The 17,084-nt window shown below is 39.3% G+C and overlaps 1 protein-coding gene and 2 long non-coding RNA genes across 3 annotated transcripts in view; 1 reads left to right on the top strand and 2 right to left on the bottom strand.

Moving 5' to 3' along the window:
- Positions 1-2,048: 2,048 nt before the first annotated feature.
- LOC127505595 (uncharacterized) lies at positions 2,049-8,352 on the bottom strand. Its single transcript, XR_007927746.1, has 4 exons — positions 8,227-8,352; positions 5,695-8,055; positions 2,331-2,446; positions 2,049-2,117 (listed from the first exon to the last, which is right to left on the bottom strand). It is a non-coding gene; the product is annotated as an uncharacterized LOC127505595 (long non-coding RNA).
- A 6,350-nt stretch (positions 8,353-14,702) lies between these two features.
- On the top strand, positions 14,703-16,890 carry LOC127499312 (uncharacterized). Its single transcript, XR_007926097.1, has 2 exons — positions 14,703-14,981; positions 15,373-16,890. It is a non-coding gene; the product is annotated as an uncharacterized LOC127499312 (long non-coding RNA).
- LOC127499306 (midnolin-like) overlaps positions 15,645-17,084 on the bottom strand; it is a 16,067-nt gene continuing 14,627 nt past the window's right edge. Inside the window, exon 7 of the mRNA XM_051869473.1 lies at positions 15,645-17,084. This exon is cut by the window's right edge and continues 1,379 nt beyond it. The gene's annotated coding sequence lies outside the window, so the exon portion shown is untranslated.

Genomic DNA, 17,084 nt, shown 5'->3' with positions numbered 1-17,084 from the left:
CCGTGGTCCAGTTCTGATGCTCACATGCCACTGTTAGCTCTTTCGGCGGTGGACAGGGGTCAGCATTCTGATACCTTTCTATCAGAACCAGCATTAACTTCAGGAGCAATTTGAGCTACAGTAGCTGGTCTGTTGGATCGGACCACACGGGCCAGCCTTCGCTCCACACGTGCATCAATGAGCCTCGGCTGCATGGGTCTGTCCTGTCTTGAATCAGCGGTTCAGGATGCTGCAGGTGTTTTGATGGTGTTTATATTTTCTTGGCACACTTTAGTACCAATTGAGCCTCATTTAAACACCACAGCTGACCTGAGTATTGTTGCTGACCATGTCCATCCCTTTATGACCATCTTCTGATCTACTTCCAGCAGGATAACACACGTCACAAAACTCAAATCATCTCAAAGTGGTTTCTTGGTCATGACGGCGAGTTCACTAAACTCAAACGATCTCCACAGTCACCAGATCAATCCAATAGAGCAGATTTGGGATGTGCTGGAACAGGAGATACACAGCTGATAAATCTGTGGACCAAAATCTCTGAGGAATGTTTCCAGCAGAATTAAGGCAGTTCTGAAGGCAAAAGAGGTCCAAACCGGTACTAGCAAGTACTATCTAATAAAATGGCCGCTGAGAGTGTGTGTATATACATAAGCAAAACATTTCTTCCATTTACATGCGAGAATATGAGATTTAGCCACCAAAGTTACCATATTCACAGAGTCAGAAAACTGGGGATTCGAAATATCTTTAAAAACATGATAAACTAAGGAATGAATATTATTAATTTTTCATTAATACTGACAGCCAATTAAAAACAGCCACCCAAAATTTGGGTAAAATGACAGTAGTAGAAAACAAGACTTCTTATCTTATGTCATTCTCAATCAAATGTACCTTTTTTACGATCCAATATTGATGCATTATTACTCACATGGGACATAACTGAAAACTCCATTAACTCAGCTAACAGGGAACGTTCTCAGAACATTGTGGCAAGGTTACGAACGTTAATAGAAGTTATCAAACATTCTCAAAACGTTAGCACAAAAACATCAGTTATTCGTCATTCATGGAACTTGATCCATTTTAGTTCATCTAACGTTTTTTTAAATGTTACAAGTTTCAGAATGTAACATTCAAAAAGTAACGTTTGCAAATTGGAATGTTGCCTAAACCAAGAAAAGAGAACAGATCAAGAATAACGTTTTCAAAACTAAGATTCGCCTGAATTATGAAAGTGTGGCCACATAAGCAATAAAACACTCCTCTAGGTTCACAACCACAGGAAACACAAAAGAACAGCACAAATGCAAAAAGGAATGCAAAAACAGTGACACATGTACACGAAGAGCACATGCAAACTGTATATATAACATTTCATCTGCTCCACTGGTAGTTTTTGAACCATGACATACTATCTTATAAATCCTTCTCTCCCGTAAAGCTCTGCAGACTCCTTCACATCAGGGCTGGGTTGGGTCGCGTGCCACCCTGACACTGTTTCCTCTTCTCAACTTGTGAGTTTTCAACCAAAGTCAAAGCCACACCCTCACGCTTGCTACGTGCTCTTTATATCTTTCCAGAAGTAACATAGAAGATTGATTCAAATTCTGTCATGGTTTTCTTTCTCAAACACCTCTCGAGAGTTTTGCATCACGTTCGTCTTGATCAGAAGTGTATTTTTCAGTAAGTTGGTTCCTCTCGGTCTCTGGTGTTCTTGCGGAATGACTGATCACATCTGAAGGCCATGAGTGCTTTACGCTCACATCATCAAACAAACTCAGGCCGTTTTCCCCTACATAGGGAACGAGCGTATCCCATCCTATGGCCGTTTGATCCAGCATCTTAAGAGCAGGCCCAAATTACAAAACTGAGATGAGAAAAACCAGAAGAAGAAAGAAAACCCTCCGGTCCTTACCTTTCTCTCTGCACCGGCAACAAGGCTTCAGTGTAAAGTGTCTGTGACGCAAGAAACCACTAAACTTCCCTCAGTACTTCCTGAGTCTTTTAGTTTCTGTCTTGATTCTCCATTTCTAATTTATGCCTTATGTCGTCCTCTAGCTGGTGTCTGCGTTCATCCATATGTGCAACATCAGGCCAGGTTATTTAGCAGCCTAAATATGAGGAAAGACAGATGCAGGGAAATCAGGACACAGACTTTTAAATATATACTATGATTTTATTTATTCATTTTTCAACAGTTTGATCCAAATGAGGAACATCACATGCAATTCATCATAAAAGCCAACAATGTTCATAATGCACAAGTTCAGAGTATATAAGCCATATTAATACATGAGCTAGAAAAGAACAACTTATTCACTTACCATGGTATTTTCATGGTACTCCAGGGTACTTCAAAGAATTGCATTGTCCCAACATGGTAAATGTTATGATGTAAAAGCATGGTATTTCTATTGTACCATGTTGAAAAGTTTTTTTTCTAAATGTAAAGCAGAAATGTTCATTTAGTGAAAATGAAAACATTATTTTGCATGTTTTTGCAAATATGCATGGAAAAATGAGGGGAAAAATCATGCTTTTAAATCATTATGACATAAAAAGTCATAATTATTACAAAAATTTGACGTAGTATGTCATAATTTCATATTTTTGTCACTTTTTAAGTCATAAATTAAATTTTTATCTCATAAATATATTATAATTTTGACTTTTTGTCATAATTATGACTTTTTAAGTCATCATTTCAATTTATAAATGTTTAAATTTACTTTTTGTTATATTTTTAAAATTTCACGTTTTTGTTTCAACATTTTTTTTTTACATCATAATTTTGGCTTTTCATCTCACAAATATGACTTAGTATCCCTTACATAAAATAAGTATACTTAAAATTCATTTTAAGTACACTTAAGTTTAAGCATGTTTTTAAGTATACTTTATGTTGTAAGTATACCAATATCAATGTACTTGTAGTATACTTGTAAGTGTACTATTTCAATACTACTTGGGACTAAATTGGCCCACTTTTTAGTGTACAACAGTACACTTTTAAGTATACTATAAGTGTAACAGTAGTACACTTTGAGTACACAACTATACTACTTACATTTTTCATTTGTACTACTTCCAGATATGCTTTTATTTTAGTTTATGAAAGTACACTTTGAAGTATACTCTCAGTATAGTTTAGTAGTTTTATACTGCAAGTATACTTATAAGTTTTCTTTCGGTGAACTTAACATCTTACAGTTTACTATTTATATATGATTTTTTCACTTTAAGTATACAAGCCCCACTATGTTCCTATTTATGTATTAATTTTTAAACTTGAAATATACCTTTAACTGTACTTGAGTAGATTTGAAGTAAATTCCTATAGAAACTACCAGTGGACTAAATACAAAAGTGGACAAAATCGATAAAATAATCTTTGTTTAGTTTTGAGGACGCTGATTGGCTATATTTTATGTCATACCTTGAATATGTTCACTAGTGATGGGCTCTTTTAAAACAGTTTTGTGATGCCTCGAAGCCTTTGCAACCAAACTGCCAAAGTCACGTGATTTCATTTGGGTTACGTCACAACTGTTTCGAAATTTCACTGGTTTGCACTAACACTGCTAACAAGTCTAAGGGAATATATCCTCATTTTTTATTATATTGTTTGGTACATTTTCGTTTTTGAGCTCACTTCCTACTCTCTCACATTTTTTAATGAGAAAGACTTTCTTCTCAAATCTTTTTATTTGGGCTATCTAGTAAATTCTTGAAACAATATGAGAATTTCTGGAATGATTCTATTTGATTCTGTTTGTTACACGTGAAAGTTTCTGTTGATGCTCTTTCATGTGGGGTGTTTCAATTTTCCTGTTACTTTAAATAAAAAAACAAAAAATCAATGGTTGGCCGCTAGGGGGCGATGATCTAACTCATAAACCAGTGTCTATTTATGGTTTTTACCTGATCTCGGATCGTTTTACAAATGTGTAGACATTTTTTTATGGCATAGACTATTTATTTAATAAAAAGGAAGAGTAGTTAATAGTTTCTTTTTGGCCTGTTAGCCAAGCCTTCCATAAAACAAACAAAACAAGCCCTGCAATTTAATAAAATGACATATATTATACATACACTTCACATTTAATGGTATTAAATGGTTTGTTAATTGCATTTAACAGATTGCACTTTCAATAAAACATTTGTAATTGGCTTGTAAAAGGTGTTTTTATGCATATGCATATTTGGGTTGAGTTTTTCTTTTTTTTTTTTCTTTTTTTTTTTTTTGCATTTACACTGTTCAGACCAGCAGGGGTCGCCAGCGTGTGGCGTTTCGAGCGCTTCGAAACAGTGAATCATTTAGCGAAGCAATTGGTTCAATTGATTCAAAGTTTAATTACTAATGTTCATATCTTGAATCAGCAAATGGCTTAACTGCTACACCTCCTGTGATCCCCTCTATCGCCCAGGGGCTGAAAAGCATATATTTTGCATTTTATATCATATATCATTCTTATTTTGTGTGTTGTGGCTCCCTAGCGCCCTCTATTGACACACAGAGCCGCGTGCACGAGCACATTCTGTTCCAGACGGTTCTGATCCGCCTCTGATCCGCGACCCACTCTTTTAAAACATCACAACAGCCGAGTACAGAGTGTGAATATGAGAATAATACAAGCACACTGAAAAACTGGTGATCTTCCTCAGTATTTTTGTCTTGTTTTGCGGTACAAATATCTACACATAAGTAACTTTCATCTAACATCTAAAAGTAAAGAACATATAAAACACAAAGTAGAGCTTTGAAGAGGGAAAGTTAAATAAAATGCAGCTTCAAAAATGCAGTCAGAAATTATGCTTATTTACATTTATGTGTGTGTGTGAGAGAGAAAGAGAAAGAACGTGTGTGTGTTGTGTGTTTTCACTCAGTGTTCCTGAGATTTCTCTCTCTCTCTCACACACACACACACACAGATGATGACGGGCACACGGAGCGTGGTGTTGTGGGTAATAATAGATCACACGCACCTTGCTGAATCCATTAGAAGCAGGACATTGTGATTCATGTTGTTAATGGCGCGCCGTGACTCGGATTGGACACATGAAGGCGTGTTGGAGAGCGTGTCACATGTGATGTGGGTTTCACAACATTTACTGTCATTCAGACTTACTTAAATGCAGCTTCATTATGAATTAATTTTGATTGTCAACTAAACAATAAAATTAAATAAATTTGTGTCAGTGTACTGCAACAAATCATGTTCTTCCTCAGTATTTTTGTCTTGTTTTTCATAACAAATATCTAAACATTCTTAAATCAAGATGCATTTACTGGAGAAGCAAAATTACCAGATATTAAGACTTGTTTTATGAAAAATTTATCAAAATGAAGTGAGTTTGTGCTTAAAATAAGAATATCTCCCAATGGAGTGTGAAAAATAAAGTTAATTCAAAGGGAAAACAAGATTATTTTTCTGACCCCATTGGCAGATATTTGTTATTAAGCACACATTTTTTCAGAAAACAAGATTTAATATCTTGAATATTTTTGCTGCTCTGGTGGGGCCGGTGGTAACTTCATGGACAGTGGGATGGTGGAGCAGTGGGGTATTTCTGCCACCCCCTTTCCCAGTCCCATCTCCATTCAGTCCCACAATGATTCCCCTATCACCACCATCACTCACATCACCCCCCGTAAGTTTTGTCGTCTCGGGCAATCACAAGCTGTACCTTCTGGATTCCCCGAGTGCTCCAGTGGTCCTGGGGCACCCCTGGCTGGTGCCACAAGGTCCTCATGTGGATTGGGCCGGGAATTCTGTGGTCATGGAACCAGTCCTGTCTTGCGTCTCGATTGGGTGCTGCCTCTTTTCCTGGCTCTGTGTTTCCCACAATCTTTGGCAGGTCTTCAGCAAGTCCCGAGCCATGTCCTTGCCACCTAACCGGCCTTATGATTGTGCCATCAATCTCCTCCCAGGAGCTTCTCCGCCTAAGGGTTGCCTATATTCCCTGTCTGATCCAGAAAGAGAGCCTATGGACAAGTATATTTGAGAATCTCTAGATTCTGGTTTCCTCCACCCCTGGCTCCTTGCATCCTTGTATTGATTATAGAGGTTTGAATGACATTACTATTAAAAATAAGTTCAGCCAAGAGGTTGAGCTCACGCCTTGCCCGATGGGCACTGTTTTTCGGCCAGTTCAACTTCACTCTCTCATCCAGGCTCTAGAAATGTTTAAACCCGATGCCACCTCCCATCTGTTTGGGATTTCTGGGGGAGGGTGGGTATACTATCGCGATACTATCGTCCCCAGGGAGACGGTGGTAGAGTCCCTCTCCTAGGGTGTCCAGAGATGAGTAGAGGAGGCCATACGAGAGAGAGAAGTTCCGAGGGGGTGTCCGGAGGCTAGGTTATTTGTGCCGACTGGATATTCAAGATATTCTGAGATCACTGGCCGCTAGGGATGTGACGAGATCTCATGCCACGAGATCTCGCAAGATTAAAATGTGACAAGATTTCACGTCAAGGTAAAAAGCTGTCTCGCGATAGTGCCATGTCGGAGTGTGAGGGTGAATTTAGGACAGAATATGCCACCGCTACTTTTACATTACGCCTCCACTGTCATTTTGCTTTTTATAGAAATAAAAAACATTTAATTCAGTTGGATAACGGTTGCTTCAATTCCATCCAGCTCATCCGACAAGAGTCGGACATAGTGCAACAGGACTCACTAGATTCACTAATCACGTGACGAGGGTAAGTGACGAGATGACTGACAAGACCATGGCGGAGGATTCATTGCACAACAGAGCCTAAGCGTCTGACAAATGTCTGATCTTGTAGAATGCGGGCTCAGCACCACCGCTCCCTTTTCACAGAGTATGCGCAATCGCGAAATCGAAAGTAAAACGCGAGTTTCAATACCTCGCATTTTGAAAGCGGCTCACTGATGCATGCAAGTTACAACATTTCAAATGCACATGCAGACTATTTTTCTAGTCATGTATTTTGTCATTGAGGATTTCTTAAAAACACTGTCTAAAAATCTCATCTCGACTCGTGAACTCAATCTCGTGTCTCGTCTTGTTTCGTGAGTTGTCTCGTCACACCCCTACTGGCCGCCATCTGGCATTCCTCCATCGAGGTAACACTGTGGTACTGACGGTGGTGGACCGCTTCTTCAAAGACAGCCCATTTCATTCCCCGTCCCATATTACCCTCAGCCAAGGAGACTGCTCAAGTGGTGGTTGATCACATCTTCCGGATTCATAGTCTTCCAGTAGATGTGGTCTTCGATAGGGGCCACCGTTCATTCCCCGTTTCTGGAAGGAGTCTGTCATCAGGTTTTCACCCCCCTCAGACCAATAGGCAGTAACCCCTCACTGCAGAACATGAGATCCAGGATCCAGATCCAGGAGGTGGAGACGGGTAGATTTAGGAATATGTAAAGTTGGAGGAGTTGGATCTGGATCCAACATCGCCCCCTGGATTCCGTGTTCTGCAGTGAGGACCATCTCCCAATGGGCAGTCCGAGCAGGCAAATCAGGATCTGGAACAAGCTCTCCGCTGCCTGACGTTCCAGAATCCAAGCTCTTGGAGTCAACAGTTATCCTTGATTGAATACACCCACAACATCTTGTATGGTGGCTGCCACAGGTATACCCCTATTCCAATGTTCCATTGCGTTTCAACCTCCTTCATTCATCTCTCAGGAGCTTGATGCCGCTGTTCCATCTGCCATAGCCTTCGTCCGCCGGTGTCGTAGCATCTAGAGGAGGAGTGAAGAAGCCTTGGCCTGGTCCTGTCATGTCCCTGGGCTGATCTGTCCATTTTTCCTTGTCTCTGTCTTGTGTTTGTTTGGAGCACATGGGTTCGGATTGACAGTACACCATGTTCTCCGCTGTAATCGTGGCATCTTATCCCACCCCGTGTTATTCCATTCCTTACCTCATTAATGTTTCACTCCCTTCACCTGTTCAGTATCAATTAATCCTTTACTCTCCTATTTTAGTCCCCTCTCGTGTGCCGTCTTGTGCCAGATCGTTGTTTGTGCTCCGTGCAAGCGATTATTCCAGCCTCATCTCATCAATTCGTACTGGAAAACAAGACAGAAATACTTAGAGAATCTTTTTTTGCAGTGTACACAGTTATATAGGATACAGTGGAATGTAAGCCTGGTCAGCCACTTAGATTTTGCATTTAATATAAATAAATAGTAGGTAAAAATAATACATTAAAATAATAATAATAAAGGAGTTACACAGACCCGACAACAAATAACGGCACTCTCAGAATGCAGAAGAACAGTTTATCTGTTCAAAGTCTGATAACAGCTCACACTAGCTCACAAATAACAGCAGGAAGAAGCTCCATCTGTGATGTGAAGATAAATGAGGGGGTGGATGATATTCCTGTAAGTGACAATAGTGACAATGTGCCACCAGCAGGGGTCTCCAGACACACACCGACACCTCCCACACACACACTTCTGATTCACTGCATTCTTGCCTCTATTGAAGCCTTTTAAATAGCTATATTTATTTATATAGAGAAAGAGATATAGAGAGAGAGATGAACACAGACAAATATGACTCACATTACAACATGTGCCACTGCAAAACCAACAAGAATCTCTCTTTAGATTGCATTTCATGTCGTTGAAGGTCCATCAGCTCTGAACTATTTCAGATAAAATGATTGAAAGGTCATCAAATAAACTTTGAATGTTAAAGCCTTGCTTACAAAAATTAGATTAATGACGCTAAAGAGTTTTGTGCTGTTGCTAAACATTATCTGAGTCGGGTTTTTTGGGTTTTTTTTTTGCAGTGTACAAATATGAACAGCATCAGCTCATACAGAGGGCTGGTTCTGTTAGTTACACAGAAACTGACGCAGCATAAAAACACACACACATGTGCAAGGTGTGTGTTTGTAGTTTGTGTGTGATGGTGAACCAGTTGAGCCTGTCATAACAGCGCAGGAATGAGGGTGTGTGGGCGACGACAGGTGAACCGAAGCACGGCCGGATGTCAGTAGTTAAGTTAGTAGTGCTGCTTAGTTACTGGCCAACACACACACTCACACACAGATTCCTCGATGTTTTTACATGAATCAAAGCTTTCATAAAGACAGATGTGATCAGTTTTGAAGTCTGAATCACACCTGACGTGATGAACGCAGCACGAGTCATGAAATATTTCACAACAAAGAATCAAGATCTTGTTCATTAGCAGAAGCTTTTATCCAGAACAAGAAATGAAGCACACGAGTGAATCATCATGAGAGGAACGAACCACATGAAATAACATGATCACAAACCATAACAGAAGTGTGTCTGAGAGTGTTTTTGTGTTTATGTGTGTGTAGGAGTAGAATGTCCAGTACAGAGGAGGAAGTGTGTCTTTTGCTTCATCACGCTCAGCGTATCACACACTTCAGTTGTGAGTATGAGCGAGTGTGAAATGAGCGGGGTACAATACGAGAAGGACAAATGTGTGTGTGTTACAGTAAGATCATGTCTCAGCCGTTCTGTTCTCACACACACCTGTTTTCCCACAATGCATCACTTACAGAAAGTTCTCAGAAAAGCATGACATTGATGAGACAAACAGAGAAACATTCATTTGTCTATTTGATTGGTGTGTTTTGTTTTCTTCTACTTCATTCGACTGAATTTGTAATGTATTTACAAATTCCTGGAAATTTATTATTAGTATTGTACAGAATACACTGCAAAAAACCCTGTTCTTCCTCAGTGTTTCTGTCTTGTTTTCCAGCACAAATATCTAAACATTCTTAAATCAAGATACATTTATTGTGACTGACGATATTAAGTTTTGTTTACTGAAAAATGTATCAAAATGAAGCGAGTTTATAATAAAGCTGATGTGGAATAAAACACATTTCGAACTAATTAATGCATGAAAGAGCAAATGCAATATTTCCCTGATCATTGAGGTAAACAGATCAATGATTCATCGATCATCTCGATCGATCACTTTCTCTCTTTCAGACTGCAAAATCGGCGACTCATTTATGAAGGAGATAAAAGCATCATAATGGCCCGCTTGCGTTTGTCGGCTCGAGAGGCGTTCATCAGGGTCCATTGATCTGGAAAGGTTAAAGGTCAAAGTTCCTCCGTTCAGACGGAGAGGCGAGCTCAGGGTCAATACGGCCTGATGGTGATTGAACGCATTTGAATGTGACCGTCACGCCGGAGGTCAAAGGTCACCCGGAGGCTGGGTCGACGGTCTGAGGGTCTTTATAAAGCCTCATGTGTCATTATTGTATGACAGGCGTGATGATGTGACATCTGAGATCAAAGTACCAGAAAAACACAAGTGATCAGACTGAATTATTATGAGACGCTGCTGCACTGGATCGACTACACTGAAAAAATGATGTTCTTCCTCAGTATATTTGTCTTATTTCCAGTACAATTATCTAAACATTCTTAAATCAAGATATATTTACTGGAGAAGCAAAATTACTTAAAAAAAAGTGTGTTCACAGCAAAACTGTGTCCATCAGGTTTTAGGGTTCAAATTAAATTGCTAATATATATACACACACGTGTGTTTGTGTGTGTGTGGGCAGTGTTATTCCTGGAACAGCTCGTCTTCATGCTGAGATGTCAATGAGTCTTTATGAATCTACCTAATAGAGAATTACTGAGTGGGCAGAAACTCTCTCTCTCTCTGTTCATCGAACCTTTTGAAACTCTCTAAGTGTCTCTCCGTCTACTCTGATTGTGAGGAATCATTTGTGTGATTCTGCTGGATGGATTTAAACAGGGTCAAATGAGTTAAAAAGGGTCCTGAAGCTGAGAGAATCATGAAATTAGACAAAATACAGACTACAGGAGCAGAAGATGATGTCATTCAAATCACTGTCCATCAGAAACACTCTGGAAATCAGTTCCAATGAGCTGCAGTGTGTTTACCAACAGGTTTACACAAGTAACCAATTAAAGAATTGAAAGATATGTAAAAATTCTCAAGTATTAATTGCTTTTTTATTGCCAGGGTGTGAACAGCTTGTAATGAAACTTAAAAAACGAGACCTTCCCTGACTTCCTAGGTTGTTTCTGAAAGCCTGTAGACTGATTTTAAATGCGAAGGACTCGGGTCGTTTTTGCCGGGAAAATCAAAAGCATGTGACGTTTACGTTCTCGAGAGCCTCCCTTCCGTTCAATGACACATGAAACGAATGATAAATAATGCCTGAAGATGTGTCACGCAAAGAAAAGGGATTAATTCAAACCATATTCTCACATAACCAGGTCTATAGTCTCAAATATACTTTATAATCAAACGATCATAACAGTGTAATTTTAATTACCTCATGTGTCGACATGATGCCGGTGAATCGCTACGATCAGGTGCTTTAACTGTTGTTTTCTCACGCTGTCATTTATGTTGTTTGTTTATTTTGTCATCGAGAGGAAAGAGCACATACTTACATATTCATCTAAACGTCGCTCTGGACGGCGTCGGGATGTTCATTAACAGTATTTGAACACTTAACAGCCTTGAATCACGTTGTGCATTACGTGAGCACGAGTGCTGCTGCTGCAGTTCACTTAATGGCCACCAGTGTCACTAATAACAAGGGTTTCTGAATTCTACATATAGATATAACTTCTTTAAATAACCGTCTTCAGTTGTTCAGACTGGTAGCCCCGCTCTAAACTCACGTGATTGGTCGAGCCAGAGTACTGTAACAAATGTATTGCTCATTGTTAGTTAATATTAGTTAACTGCACTAATGGGACCTTATTGTAAAGTGTTATAATTCTATTTCAAACCCTAGTGAGTTGCCTACATAGAGAGCATTATAAGGCATCATAGACATAGTGTTACTGCAGCATCAGCACTCTTAGCTTCATATCTTTAATTCAACTTTAATTTTAATTTAATTTTATGCAGCTCGTAAAAATAATTTATCACTAGAACAAACCTATTAAACATGAAAGTATTATGCAATCACTTAAAGGGGACATATCATGAAAATCTGACTTTTTCTGTGTTTAAGTGCTATAATCGGGTCTCCGGTGCATCTACCAACCCAGAAAACGTGAAAAATGACAACCCAGTAACTTTATTTTGGCAAGTCTTTCTCTGCTAGCATTTGAAAAAAACAAGCCGCTCAGATTTCGCTCCCGTAGTGACGTAAGAAGGGATCTTATTATAATATTACCGCCCCTTAATCTGCACGTTTCCACCCACTGCACCGCCATTTTGTTTTTGCAAGCGATGTACCAGTTCTAACGCCATGGCAAAAGTTCATGCTAACTGTTCTGTTGTTGGCTGCACAGACGAGCTCTGAACACTATTTAGAGTCTCGTTAGCTTGGATAGCCTGAAGTTGATCCTGGCAAGATCGATTGCTAAAAAAGGAGCGTTTCTGTCCGAGTGAAAAATATTAGACCATTCACAGCATTTGATAGCAATCATAAACGTTAGCCTGGTGTGTATGATTCTGTTTGGTAAACAGGTACACTATGTATAGTGGGCGTCCATACGGGTTTTACACAAAAGATGAACATGACGGCACATGCTAGTGGATGAGTTGAATCAACTCCACAGCAACTACATAAATTTATCCACTAACCATTCAGAAACGTCTAAAAGTTGTAACTTCTTCCTGAGTCTCTCCATCAGTGTCGACTCCGGTTTGAACAATGTAAGGCTGAACACCGTTACTGACAATCCTCATTTTGGCTGCGTGAGATTCTCCAGCTTTGTTGTTGTTGAGCGACCGAAGCGTGAGCTGTTAAAGCTCCGCCCTCTTCTGGAAAGGGGGCGGGAGCAGCAGCTCATTTGCATTTAAAGGGACACAAACAAAAACAGCGTGGGTAACACCCAAATGGGGCAAATTTGCCAAGCTATAATTAATGATCTGTGGGGTATTTTGAGCTGAAACTTCACAGACACATTCTGGACACACCAGAGACTTATATTACATCTTGTGAAAGGGGCATTATAGGTCTCCATTAAGACAATCTCCTTACATAGATCCTTTTTGGAATAAAGGGGTTCCTTAAAATTGAGTCAAGAACCCTAAAGTTCTGTACAGAACCCCACTGAACCAGTGGCACCAGTCGCTCATGAAGCCAATCCTGCAAACTAAAGACCCAGTTTTGTTATCGTTAACTAAAACTATTAAGAATTATTGATTAAAATAAACTGAATTAAAATGTACAATTAAAAAAGAAACAATCTGTATTGAATAAAACACTATAGAAATAAAGCTGACTTGACAATAATAGTATATAAATATTAATAAACTAATATTGGACTAACCAGAGCAAACTGATCTCTGATCAGTCAGTGTGTTCTGAATTAGACAGCAGTCGTCTGGATTAGATCAGCAGCTGCTCTTCAAACACCTGCAGCTCCTTCCTGTGACGGTTTGTGTATCTTGTCCTCATGTAGGTCAGATGAGTGTGTGTGTGTGTGTGTGTGTGTGTGTGTGTGTGTGCGTGTGATCATTACTCCACATCTCTCTCTCTCACACACACACACACCTGTGTAAATGTGGTCTTTTCTCCTTATTTTCTCCACTAGACTTGTTTCATCACCAGCACTGCCTGGATATTGTGTCTGAGGTCAAAGGTCAAGGGCCAAGGGTCGCGTCTCTGAGCTCAGCTCAGGCTCTGGCCCTTTCAAAAGTGATGAATAACCAGGAGCTGTAGGACGGGGGTCGAGACTTTCATGTCCAAAACACACACATCAGAATCTCAGTTACTGCAAAAATAATGAAATGTCATTAAAACAAGATCAATTTACTTCAAGCAAAAAAACCCCGTCATGTTCAACTTCAAAAAGAGCGAATGTTCTGAAACAAACAAACAACAACAAAAAATGAAGATTTTTGTCTTGTTTACTGAAAAATGGTTAAATATAAAGTGAGTTTGTGCTTAAAACAAGAACAAATATCTGCCGGTGGAGGCAGAAATATAAACTTCATTCAAACTTCCTTATTTTTCTGACTCCACTAGCAGATATTTGTTCTTGTTTTAAGCACATACATTTTTTGCTTAATATCTTCAGTCATTTCTCTTCTCCAGTAAATGTATCTTGATTTAAGAATGTTTAGATATTTGTGCTGGAAAATACTGAGGAGGAACATCATTTTTTGCAGTGTGTGCATGTGCGTTTCTGTCACTCGCGATGAGAAAATCCCTCACGTGTTGACGCCGACAGGCAGCCAGATAGACAGGATGTGATGCGTCACAGTGGACGCTTCTTCCTCTTTCCTCCCCACTTCCTCTTCTCCAACAGCAGCACAGGACGTTGGGTAAGAGCGAGGCCTGCGCTGCTTCCTGTCTGTGATTACAGAGACACACGGACAGAGGAAACTCCTGTCATTTCCTGCACGGTGTTCACTTCCTCCGAGCTCAGGATCACTTCTGATTCAAGCTGCTATTAGTCAACGGTTTCCCTGTTCATTAACACCAGAAGCCTGATTAGAGACACACAACAGACCTAACAGTGTTCGAAGCACTCGCCTTCACTGTAGTCTTCACAATATTCCTCTTTTAAATAATTCATACAGGGCGGGGCCTGGTTGAGCTAGTTAGTAGTGTGTTGAAACTGGCGGTTATGGTAAGGGGTGGGACATTTCCCAAACACCAATCACAACACACTGCTCCAGTCGACCAATCAGAGCACATTGTGATTTTCAGAAGGAGGGGCTTCATAGAGACAGGAACTAAACAGAGCATTACTGACAGACTGGGAAGAGAGGAGCTGAACAATGGAGAATATGAGGAAAATAATCAACCTGTTCCAGTAGAGCCCAAAAACAACATCACGAGCCAATCACAGACTCCAGACTGGGTCGATACGTAATATCAGACACACATTGATCTGCAGGTGTGACACTAAATCCTGCTCATTATTTGAGGGTCAGAGGAGAGCGGTGCAATTAAAGATCAACGCTTTATTACAAACCCTCACACACCCCGTCAGACGTCAGTATGGATCTGTTCTCTGGGGTTTAGTGCTCAAAAACACTGGTAATTACATCTGCAAACACTTTCAGTACGTTTCATTACTGGAATAACCGAGTCTCTGTTTGTTATCAATCACATTCACACTGCAAAAAATTATGCTTTTCCTCAGTTTTTCTGTCTTGTTTTCCAGCACAAATATACAGTAGTCAACATTTGAAGTGGATCAAAAAAGTTCATCAAAGTTGTCCTAAGAAGAAGGTTTTAGGACAACTTTGATGAAAGGTTTTGATCACTGTAGTTTGACTACTGTATAAACATTCTTTAATCATGATGTAAATGTAACTAGTTCTAGTTTTCCGCATTGTGATTGTTAGCTTGTTTGTTTTTGTATGTCGTGTCTCAGAATGTCACTCATTGGTTTCTGTTTCAAATCCTCTTCAACAACAAACAACAGTATGACTCGAGCCGCAAGAACCCGCTGAGACCAAACCAACACACCTGTGACTGACGGATCGACACACCTGTGTGTGTTTGTGTCTGAGTAACACATCAGCAACGTCACATGACTTAACCGCCGGCTAGACCAGACCAACATCATCACTGAAACTCTGAAACAGTTTAATACACACGCAGTCATCAGGAAATGAACATGAAACGTTGCATGTTTTTAACAGGTTTGGTCATGATGACACTGATATTTAAAGAGAAAACAGAAAATGGCAAACATTTATTATTATCTTAATTTATTACCTAAAAAGAAATAAAAACTAAATTGCAAGCCACACAAATTTATTGCTCATGAAAAAACGTCTTCATTTTTAACACTATCCCAGCTGACAAAAATATGTTCTAAGAAACACAAACATTAAGGGAACATTCTGCAAACATTATGAGAACGTTACATTTGAATGTTCTCTGAAACTAGTAACATTTAAAAAATGTTAGACGAACATCAAACTAAAATGTTTCATAAAAAAAAATATATAAATAATGTTTTTGTGCTCAACATTATTAAAGACCAGAGAGCTTTGAACGTATGTTACTGAAGAACGTTTGTTCATAACGTTGAGAGAACGTTCCGTTAGCTGGGACGGTTTACAATGTGACAAAAACACATGAGAAAGAAGGAAAAGTAACACAAAACCACATTGTTTCACAGTTACCAGATGGTTTTATAATTTAATACAGTCGTATGAATGTGCTACACGGCTTCTGAAGCGACAGACTGACCAGCTCAACTCTCTGAGTCCCGCTTCATGCCTTCATGATCATCACAGAAGCGCTTCTGATGCATAAACTGGACAACAAAGACCCAACAGAAGGAGACAAACGTAAGGACGGGTTCATTATCAATGATGCATGAAAAGCAGGTGACATCAGTCGCTCATCAGAGTTCAGTTCACGCTTGTTCAAAATTGACTGACGCCTTCCAGATTCCACAGTCTGCCAGTAACAGGAAACAGACATTCATAGAAGAGTTTTGGGGAATCCACATCGATCCAGATTATTTGCATTTGTTGTTCCTTAAAGATAAAATAAGGCCGCAGTCACTGAGTACATGTGTGCCGTTCTTTATCCGGTGTCCAGAAGAAGAAAGAAATGAGTAAGAGGTTTGTTTTAGCTTTCATAATGACAGTAATGTTTCCTTCTCTTCATTTCAGAAGTACAGTAAGTGAGAAACGGATACGTTTGCTTCTGGAAACAGTCCATCTTATTTGTTAAAAATGCTCAGATTCATCATACAAACCACAGAAACTGAGTCCGGGCTACAAGAACATGAAAATACATGCCGCATTATGACTCTTAAATTAATGTGTCATAGAAATTAATGGGTGAATCTCACAAAACATGTACTGGACATATTTCACACTGAGAAACTGTATTTTGAATGAAGACTACAATTTTAAACAAATCTTGACTGAGAATAATGAGAATGCTACAGTCAAACCAAAATTTATTCAGACACCCTGAACATTTCATTCATTAATACAGTTTATTCACTATAGTTTAAAAATATGATAATAAAATATGACAAGATCTCAGAGTTAAACTGTGTCAGAAAAAATGAATCTTAATTATGTCAGATAACAGTTAAGTAAAACATGGTCAGGTCAAAGTGTCTGAATAATTTTTGGTTCCAAATTTGTATCAGTTTTACTGGTATGA

The sequence above is a fragment of the Ctenopharyngodon idella genome, chromosome 2 (genome assembly GCF_019924925.1).
Source record: "Ctenopharyngodon idella isolate HZGC_01 chromosome 2, HZGC01, whole genome shotgun sequence".
NCBI classification, from domain to species: Eukaryota; Metazoa; Chordata; class Actinopteri; order Cypriniformes; family Xenocyprididae; genus Ctenopharyngodon; species Ctenopharyngodon idella.
Note: the sequence above shows the minus strand (reverse complement) of the source record. Positions and strands in the feature narration are given on the sequence as shown.